The sequence below is a fragment of the Wolffia australiana genome, chromosome 6, assembly GCF_029677425.1.
Source record: "Wolffia australiana isolate 7733 chromosome 6, ASM2967742v1".
NCBI classification, from domain to species: Eukaryota; Viridiplantae; Streptophyta; class Magnoliopsida; order Alismatales; family Araceae; genus Wolffia; species Wolffia australiana.
In genome coordinates this window covers 2,227,496-2,239,042 of record NC_135840.1, presented here as the reverse complement: position 1 = coordinate 2,239,042, position 11,547 = coordinate 2,227,496, and positions in this window count along the sequence as shown.

The following is an 11,547-nucleotide window of genomic DNA, read 5'->3' as shown; positions in this document are numbered from 1 at the left end:
ATATACTTTCTTGGCACTTATTCCAAAAGTTGATACTCCAGATTCTTATAGAGACTTTCGCTCTATTAGTCTTTGTAATGTATGCTATAAAGTTACATCCAAGATCATTACAAATCAATTAGGGACCTTCCTTGATAGACTTATCTCACCTGAACAATGTAGTTTTGTTGGGGTTGACAGATCCATCATAATATCATGCTAGTTCACGAGTTATCCCAGTCACTAGACACTCATATTCGCGACTCGAACGTCATCATCAAACTGGACATGGAGAAGGCCTTTGGTTGAGTTGAGTACCAAAGTGTTACATCACTTTGGGTTTACCGATGCATTCATCGCTCTAGTGGATGCATGCATTAGAGAGAATCATTTTTCTCTCCTAGTGGACGAAAACTCCACTATCTTCTTAACGGCCACGAGAGGTCTACGATAAGGTGATCCCATCTCACCACCCTTTTCATATTGATGGAGGAGATCTTCAGCAGATCGCTCACACAAGCGATTGCCCACAACCTCATCCAACCATATTTCACGAAAAGAGGATGCCTGATCCTCTCTCACTCTCTATTTGCAGATGATGCCATCCTTTTCCTCAATGAATCTAAAAAATCTATCACGGAACTTATGAGTGTCCTCACTGCGTACGAGTAGGCTTCTGGCCAGCTCGCCAATGCCTCAAAGAGCAGCTTTATGGTTGGTCTGTCCACCACCGATAAGCACTCTCAAATTATCCAACAATATATAAGATACTGGCCAGGATGCCTCCCTTTCGATTATCTGGGATGCCCTATCTTTCTCGGACCCGCTAGACATCATTATTTTGATTCCTTGGTGGCCAAGATGAGAAAAAAACTAGACGGATGCAAACTTCATTTTTTATCCTCTAGTGGCCGCATCCAACTTCTTCAACATGTCTTCATGAGCATCCCGCTGCACTCCGTAATAGTCCACTCATTGTCACTCACAGTCCTCCGTTCTCTGGAGCGACTGTTCGCACGTTTCTTATGGTTTGGTCATCTTGCAGGAGAGCGTCACCACCATTGGGTTTCTTGGGAGAAAGCCTGTCAATCGACGGATGATGGGGGTCTAAAGATCAGACACCTTCAAGGCATCCAAGACATGTTTCTAAAGAAGCTCGTGTGGCATATGCGTACCACGAATTCCCCGTTGGGAAGTTTCATCTTGGCCAAGTATTGCAAGTGGGCTCGCAGAGAGTTGGACATTCGAGGCCCCTCGCAAATAACGGGCTTGGCAATGCCACTGACTAGCGATAGCCAATGTCCCTCGTTGGCATGTCGGTTAAGGTGTGATCAGCGCTTTATATGATACATAACTTGCCGATGAGCCTTTAAACCACTAGCCCCACTTTACACCCCACTGTCTGCGATTGACCGTGGCGCAGCTGCTCATGGGCAACATGTTCCTCCTTTGGGAACAACATGGCCTCCCCTTAGACATGTTATCCCAAGTCCAGAGTACACTCATTGGGACCACTCACAACCGTCCTATTTGGAGCTTACCCTCAAAGGGTCCTTCTCCTGTCGATCCTCTTGGGAGCATTTCTACGAGAAATCCCCCATCCACCTCTAGGATCGCCGCATCTAGCATCTGGCAATCATCACTCGTGTCTACTTCTTCCTTTGGAGACTCATGCATCGTGGTCTCCCGACTAATGATCAGGTGACTCATATCGGTCACTCCCTTAGTTCGTGTTACCAGTGTTGTCCTGTATCTCTAGACTGTTGGCACAAAATTACACATCATTTGTGCCCACTACTGCGTACCCCTTCTATTCTAACAACATTAGAGCGTTTTGGCAAGATTTTTCTCTAGCCACCACACTCTAAGTGGAGCCCATTCCTTCAAGTCACCATAGCTTACTTACTATGGAAATCTGGAAAGGGCAAAATTCTTCTCATTTTTTAGGAAATCCCATGCGAGTAGTAGATATCATGCAACGAGTCCAGCAGCAGCAGCAACAGCAGTGGGATACGACGCATTCACCATCTTGTACCCCCCCCTCGCCTATAGCTCAGCCCTCAAATGCAATCTTCTTGGTACTTGGGGCATATCGGTGACCCTCGCCCCATCACCATACGGCTACAACTTGTCCATTGGCACCCACTGCCAATTGGCATCCTCAAGTTGAATGTGGATGGTGTGGCCAAAGGGAACCCGAGACTAGCAAGAGGGGGTGGTATCCTTCACGACCACACAAGGAGTATTCTCTTTGCCTTTCTGTCTTTTTATGGTATCCAAACTAACACAGCAACCGAGGCTATGGCAATTTGTGATGGTTTTCTCCTCTACGAGAAGCGAAACCTTCACAATGTCATCGTAGAATTAGACTCATAGTTGTTATTAGACATGCTTCGTGCATGTACATGCTCCTAGTGGCATATGCAGCAAGTATGACAAGACATCATACGGTGCCGCCCTAGCTTGATTAGTATGCAACACCAGTTGTGCGAGGGCAACCAGACTACGGATGCCCTTACCAACCATGTGGTATGCACTCAAGCCCCTTCTACTATTTACTCCTCTTGGCAGGAACTCCCTTGGGCAGCTTGTGGTTGCCACCAAGTTGAGCTCCTCGGCTTGCCAACTCTTCGCACGCGTCGCACTCTATCAAAGGATAGACCATACGACCAGTGTATTGCATGGACCACTAGAGGCAGGAGCGCACACCCTCTCACCTGACTGATGGCATATTACGCGCTTCAATGATGCCACCTTTTGACGGTGAGGAGAGCTCCACACACTCCATATATCATCAATGTTGTAGGGAAACCTGATGAGCCATCGACACGAGCGCCCTTCTCCGAGCACCTGCCAGGTATCACTCATGTACTAATGGAGCACCATCTAGTCGAGTGCATCTAGACACGTCTTTAGCCACTTCGCACATGCCGAGCCGACGTGAAGAACCCACATTTCAACTACCAGGTTTGAGATGTATTCGCACCGTCTTGGAATGTGTCGAGCCATTTGCTTGATTTTATGGCGGCTCACTCCTCGTATACGAGCCCCATCTTTGTGTCATATTATTCTTTTTTTCATAATCTTCAAATTGTAGGGTGGCCCCTCTTGCATGAGTATAGGCCCCTCATATGGTTTTATTTTCTTGGTTAAATTAGTTGCCATCTTTAGGGGGAGGAAATTCATGTTGGGCTTCTTCTCCCCCAAAAGAATCCTTTTAAGGGGAAGACCAATAAGCTTCCCCCTTAAAAGGGGCCCATTTGGGCATCCCATAACTGCCCTTTCTCTTTATAAAAAGAGTGGGGGTGGACATGGGAGGGCATGCTTGTTTTTATGAAGAACCAACTGTTGATCTGAAAAGTGGCAGTTATCGTTGCTCATCCGGAAGGCAGATCTGGCATGAAGAATGTGATGTTCTAGGCTTTTGTCGAGCATCTTTCCGTCCTCTGAGAATTCATCCAATCCGTGTTGCATTTTGGAATCTCTTTGCCGGTAGAGCTTACCCAAGGAAATAATAAACATTGCACGGCTGCCCAAAGACCATCCCCGACAAACTTATCGTATATCTACCGATTTGTATTCTACCGATTTCTTGACCTCCAGCTGTTGTACTCTCCCGATGGCCTAATGACAAGCCGTCTTCATCGTTGTGAATTTTTCCTCGGCATTTTGTGCTCTTGCTCTTTTTTTTAGAACTGTCGTGATCATATTGGACTACCATTGGAGTTGACGGTGCAATGTGGGATATGCTGTGGCATCCCGCCACGTCCCTGAGTCCTGAAAATCTTAGAAAGACTACCATGCGTCTTCTTAATAGGAAGGAAGACCGATGGTTAGAGATTGTTGTGGTGTATATCTGAAATTGCTCTCTGCCCTCTCCTGTCGACGAGAGAACCAGAAAATTCAGATTCAAGATTTGGAAGGATTCAAACTCACATATCAATTTTCAGCTCGTCATACAAAGATTCTTACCTCCGATCATTGAGAAGTTAGATCGACCTGATCTGGAAAATTTGTATTCAATCATCCATCTTCATTGCCCACAGACCTCTCCGCCAATGTCTTGAATTGTTGTGGGTCACCTATTGGGGGACTTGAGCGAGCTGTTCACCCAAGGGCTCAATGCTGACGAGTTAATCGTGCAATTGTTTGGTATTCACCCTCGAAACCACAGGTCTCTACTTCTTCCCTCGTGTTTTTCTATAGTGTTGATTACTTCTTTCAGTACTGGTTTACGAATGCTCCGCTGCCAAGAAGAGTTTGAACGTGAATCTAGGATTAGCCACTTCTTGTGTTAGACAATTTCTTGACCGTGTCGGATTTGATCGGTTTTGTCAGCGGTGTGGATGCTCTTAGACAACGCACATTCCTCGCCATGTCGGTATTTGAGCTGATCGTGTGGGTCATTGGGAGCTCGCCTATGACACATTTCCCTCACATCCCCTAACTGTCTTGTCGACCATTTCTTCGATTTAATCTTGTCTTACTCGTTGAATTTGAAAAGTGTGCATCATCTAAAACACGTTCACATCTTGTAACCGTACCGTTTTCCCTGTGATGTAAAATGAAACATTCATTCATGGACATCATGTTACATCATGTACCTTTTTATTTTCTTGCACATGGCGTGGACGAATAGGCTCCTAGTGTAATTGGGATATTTATGCTTGATGCATGTCTATAAACGTTGATAAAAAATCCACTTCATATATAAAATCCCCTGGGTGGCATCCTAGGCACATATGGATTAGTCTACATGCACAACCGCAAGGTTGGACGTACCCGGCATTGTGTAGTTTGCCAAAAAAAACACTGATGCATTAATATTATATATGATATAAGTTATATAGATAAGTTAGTTGATGAAATTTAAGATGTATGTATTTGAAGTAGAAATTGAACAAACTATGATTCAAGAATGAAGTGTAATCTTAAGATAACTGGAAGGTTATTACGACTGCACGTAGGTATTATTAAACATAATCTGACAAACACATTGTGAGAAGGGTAAATGAGAGATTAGGTAAGAGATAAAGATATTTTGATAGATATAACTATGATAGTGAAAATATATATCTCTGACTAATCTAATAGATATTTAGATGCAGTTTCACAGGAAAACCAAAAGATTATTTAGTAGATGTGTTTATATATAGATGGATAAAAAGAATTTTATTTTAGAAATGAGTACCACTACAAAGAAGAGTTGTTTCCTAAGATAGAAGAAAGGTAGATATGAATAATTTGAAATAGATACCAGACTGATTGATAACATTAATTTTTAGTATCTTATATGATCACATTTACATGTTTATTTGCATTAAATCACTCATATTTGCATGTTATCAAGCTTAAAATGATTAAATCTATTTTTAGAATGATTTTCTGAATTTTCTAAATTTTTTGGGATTTTTCTAACGATTAGATTCTATAAGAATATAATATTTGAGACAAAATATGATTTTTTTGGAATTTTTTGATATTAAAGTTGGGAAGATATGCTTTTTTTGAGTCAAAATATGTATTTATACCTATCTTTTGGGTTTTTATTTTATTTAATATGAAATTTTAAGTATTTTGGTTTTTTATGGCATAGGGTGACGTGGGGTGCCGATGCGCCACCACGTCAGCATCGAGGAAGAGATTTTTTTCTTTTTTGTCCTTTTGTCATGTACATGTGGCACATAATGCGAAAAGCCATGGAATACGAAAAGCCACGAAATACGAAAAGCCACGGAATATGGAAAGCCATGGAATATGAAAAGCCATGGAATACAAAAAGCCACGGAATACAAAAAACCATAGAATACGAAAAGCCACAGAATACCAAGTGCTTTGACTTCTTAATAGGCACGAAACCGATGACATTGATGAGAAGAGAGAAGAAGTTAAAGGCTAGGATTGTTTCAACTTCCAACGGCCATAACTTTTGATCTTCCCCTCCTCTTTCTATCCATACCCTCTAATCTATAAATAGAGGCCTGGATCATTGTAAAAATCATCTTGAACTTGCTTCTTACTTTTGTGGGCTGATTGAAAGATAGTGAGTTTTGAGATCAATCAAGAGTGTTCTTGGTGCCTTGGGTGTGTGGGAAGAGACATAAGAGAAGAGGGGGAGCTTACCGGCACTCGCAAATCGTCGTGATCCTAGCGGAATGTAAGGATCTAAGGTAAGTGCCTTCGCCTTACGTTGTTTCTCTCACAACATCATCATTATCATAGTTATAGTTTTTTATCAACGTTTAATTTATCACTTCACTTACTTAGGTCCCCATTCTCTCGTATGTCTATCCTTGCCATCGTACCACTCCACATCCAACCACTATCCTTGTTCGTACTGTCGTTCATCATCGTGTCAGTCACAATCACTTACTCTTTTCTTTAAGTTAAATTAGCTTATAATTATGTATCTTTTATCGATATCACTAGCTCACGTCCTCAAATCTTACTTTCGTCGATCCCTCGTCCATCATCAGTAGTATAAGAAAGTAATTCCTTAATCATCGTTCGCTATGGAGACGATCCGTACTCATCACTAATTAATTATATTTTTATTGAATAATCTCAATCACCAATGATGAATTTTAGGGTTAAAATTGAGATTATCATTGATAGGCAGATCTAGAGCTGAAATAAGAGTTATCAACTTACAATATAGAAGATACCTCATTCACAAATACAATGAAACACTTGTGAACTCCTGGTTAAGTAGGTTACATGTTCATAAAAGAAAAAAATTATCTCTTTATGAAACTAGATTATATGTTCCCCAAAAGAAATAAAAAGAATAAAATATATCGGCAAACTCAGTACATAGCAAGATAGAACTGAGGAGGATTTTGAAAACTCTATCAGTCCATGAAATATCTTTGTAAAATCAGACATAAGAAAGGACAAATGAGCAAAAGAGTTAGTAAAAAAAACTTGTAAAAAAGGAGAATAACTTCAACTACTGATTTTTTGAACTTGGAGATAAAAGAGATGAGATTCATGTTAGGTTCTCTGAGAGCTGAAAAAGAACACTTGACAGAAGCTAGTGCACATAGAGGCTGCGGTCTTTTACTAAGTCTTGCTATGGCATTTACTTGTCCCTAATTTATTTCCTTATCTAAAAGTTATTTAACTATGAATGTGATACTTGCTAGTAAAAAAAATGCTATTGAAATTTGAAAGTAACCAGTAAGCATAGGTAATGAAAATTTCTCATTTTTACCTCACTCATAAGATCAAGAAGATATTATACAGATTATACTTATAATTTGAAAGAGATACCACAAGATATTACATCAGCACCTAACCTACACGGTCGTCTCCCCCCTCTTGTGGCTGGAATGTCGATTCCACCCGTGGTTGATCTTGCATGGTGCACAACACACTAATGAGACTTAGACAAAGGATGTGCTCCCATACCTTATCTGGATTTGACACCCTATGTGTAGCACCCAGAGGCTGAGTTACCAAGCACAAGGCCCCCCCACCCCACCTTGGCATCAACCCTGGTTTTCAAATGCTTCATGATGAAGGACCATTCGGAAGATCAAGCCCGAGCTGACACGAAGGACATGAGCTTCAAGTACCCAGCTTGACAACAAGCCACTAGAGTTCATTTACTTTCTGCACGTTTATTTCTTTATGGATTTTATCGAGACCCCCATGTTTAGGGCTCTCCACGTCTCTTCCATGTTTTTGTTTGGTTTTATTCGGGCCATTAGGCAAAAGTCCTTGCTGCTTTGGACGTTCTCTTGATTTGGCCTATTAAGGCAAACCTCCCTCTACCCTATATAAAGGAAGGTATGCCCAAGGAGACAATCGGAATTCCATTGATGAATGTTTGAAGGTATCTTCTCTCTTTTGGGTTCTCCGCCTTCTCCCTCATGGAGATTATCTTAAAGTTTTCTAGAGTAGTCTCGGGGACGACAACGCCAGCCGACCTGCCACCACCAGTTCACCGCTGCGAAGCCATTACTGTTGTCAAATGAATAGCTATCACCGCTCATCTTCGCTGCATATCATTTTTCACAAATAGAAGGTCTTTTAGCATCGCTGCCCTCGCTGCCTGCACTGCCGCCAGATTCACCGCTGCCATAGCTTCTACCGCCACCTGAAGAACAGTCGCCGCCCTCACCGCCATTGCGTACCTTCTTTGTTCGAATAAACCTAGCGCCAATGTGCCGAAAGACTGCCACCATCATCGCCGAAGCTCTGGTCACCCATCATTGCTGGAGCTCTCACCCGCAACCACCATCCTCTTGATTGCCAACTGCTGTCGGTGTTCCCGTCCATGGCCACCACCCTCGCGGCCGCCAATTGTGGCCCCGTCTGCGGTCACCAGCCGTGCACTTGATCTTGGTCGTCAGTCTCGCAGCTTCCGGCCACAACCCCAACTAGCGGCGGCCGCCTTCGCAATTGCCAATCACAGCGCCGCTCATGGGCATCACCTCGCGGGTGCCGGCCATGCCCTGTTTTCTGCTGCCAACTGCACGGACCCCAGCCGTATCCTGACCAGAGTCACTACCTTGTGGCCGCTATCTGAGCCCTAACTGTGCCCGCCACCCTTGCGGCTGCCCACCTCAGTCCTGCCCGCAAACGTCGCCCTCACGATCGCTAGCCAACCCCTAACCATGGCCACCCACTTTGGTCCCACCTGCAATCGCTGTCGTCACGTCTGGTTGCTATGGCTCCACCCATGATTGCCACCTCGTGGCTGACAGCCATGTCCTAATTGTGGTCGCTGCCCTCATGGCTGCCAGTCATGCCCTAACTATAGCCGCCGCCCTTGCGGCCACCAGCTGTACCCCAACTGTGGCCACCGACCGCCTGCCCGCAATCTCCGCCACACCTGCCATTGCACTCATCACCATGTTCACCTCGACCATACGTCTACCCAACCGTCCCTACCGAGACCTGACCAGAGACCATGCGTCTTCCACCCAAGACTATTTGTCCCCACCACCGCAGTCTACCCAACCAGCCACAATAACCACCGTTGAGCCTGTGATCCACCGATTTCTATCGTCGATGAGCAGTATGCCTGCTTCTCACATACGGTATTATCACCTTCGTCTTTTACTTTCAGTATTATTACCTTCGTCAATGTCATTCGTGCATGCTCTGCTGCCAGGAATTATTGAGTCATGGGTTAGCCACTGAATCGAGTGATAGGAGTATTGTTCTTGGCGTCGAGTTGTGTCGCTCTCGACGACGGTCATGGATGCTTATGGACATTTATTGCCTCCACTTTGTCGCCCTTTGAGCTGATCCCTTGAGTAATTGGGAGCCTGCTCACTACCCTAGACCCCTCGTGTCGTTACTCTATCTTACATCCCTAGATCTGCGACGTCTATCGTATATATTCATTGATTTTACCACGCTTGTATCACGCCACTGCATCGCTGCATATCTGATCTTACCCCCCCTCCTTGTGGTGTTACACGAGCCGTTTGATGTCGGCACATCGTGTTACATCACTTCGTGCAAAGACCACTATCAACTATTTGTAAGTTGTTTCTTAGGATTTGGATGTGCATCGCTGCCTGAATTTGTGCGCGGGTTCCGTGTCAAGCATGCACATGCCCACCATCAGTTGTGACACACTTGCCGAATCCAGCCTAAACCAGGCATGTGCTCAGACCTGCCATGTGTGCAAAACAATGTTGATCGTCACCGCTGCCACGAGCGCATGTAGCATTTCCGCTCCCATGAACTGGAAGTAAGATTCCTTGTTAGTGTGGGTTGTCGCTGGCAATGGCCCTAGATGGTGCCTCACTGCCTAGGCGTGTGCGATGGATGCCTTGGGCCCCCATGCAGCAGTCACAACGCTGGTGTAGACGTTGGGTGCATGACCTCCACTATAGAAACCTAAAACAAATTATGGGCCTCATTATTCTTCATGCCTTGTTCTCTGAGAGCTCAAAAAGAAAACTTGACTTAGGGTAGTGCATGTAGGGTTTTCTATGTCATATACGTTTCCCTATTTAATATGATATTGAAATTCAAAATTAACTAGTAAGAATAGGTTATGAAATTTTGTCATTTTTACCTCACTCATGAGATCCGGAATATATTATACATATAAATCATACTTAGGAAAATCAATGACGCTTTAAAAAATAATGGATCAAACTCTTAGATGACCATGGATTCAAACACTTTTACTTCAAAATAAGACATGTATCAACAGTAATCATGAAAAAGACTATTATATAAACTTTAGGATACCAGTGAGATTTTATTTGATGAGCTTGGTCTTGCTGACATGGCATCTTCATAAGCTGATCCACAAACTTTTCTCGACAAGACAAGAAAAAATTACTTTAATGGTCTATGCCTAATTGTGAGTCTATCTGCCCCCCCACATATACACTGGCATGCACGTTCACTTCTGTCCCTCCCCATAAGCCTGCGTATGCCTTCACATGGTCTTGCCCTAACTCCACCCCAACCCGCATTTCAGGCTAATGCACCTTGTTGCTCCTACCATGTGACCCCAATAACCTGCATAGTTTATTTTGAATATTTCACCATCCATTTAACACCATTAATTCCATACGACACACCCCTTCCATCCCCACTTTTGGGTGCATACTCTGATAACCTTTTGGTACATTTGTGAAACATGTCCCATAAAAGGTGTTTTAGGGCACCAACAACATTGCTTAGGCCCCCGACTTTTAAAGGATCCTCAACTTTCAGACACATGGCTTTTATCTCCAATTCCGCCACCAACACTCAAAGATCCTAGTTTTGCACCATGGTTCATTCAAGACTAATCAGTGATCTCTTGCTTGCTGAAGATGGTTTTCCCTTCAACTGTTCTCCTCATGCGGCTTATTTCATTGGCAAAGACCATCCAGGATGAGTGGGCAATCGGTCTAATATCTCCTAATAATTGAAGTCTACAAAGATATACTCTAGTTGAAGCAAGAGAATTTTACTTTTTTAGATAATCATGTTCAACTTTGCGGTCTTCTACGTAACTTGAAGCTATATCAGCTGCATCCTCTAGATTTGTCTACACAAAAACACTGGGAGGAACTTTCAGTGGTAATGTTTTTGGGTGGCCTTGATCCATCTTACACTCAAATTTATAAGGCATGGAGATAACATTGCACCATATTTATCACCTGCTACCATTATGTCCCTTCCTTAATTCTTCATAAATTTCAGATCTGCTAAAGTACAGGATTATTCATCATCCAGCAGGATTGCCGCGGCAATCATGAGATCACTTACTCTTCCTTCAATTTGATCTTCCATTATTTGCATAATTTATTAGGCATTTATCAGCAAGTTCTTTCTGTGAACCTTTCCCAATTGCACCAATCAGATATAATTTATGGTGAAGCAACCCTTAGCACAAAAGGGTGCATAGGCATTTATCTTATCTGGTGTAGAATACTCTTTTAAAAGTAGAAGAAACATTACTATCCCAAGGCTCAATGACTTTAATCCTTAAATAGCTCGTGTTTCTGTGGGAGTTTCGTGTTGGGAATACAAACTTTTTCCCCACCAGCACTTGTCCCGGGGGACTTTATTCCCTTGAAAGGGCCACTTCAGAATCTTTTTTTT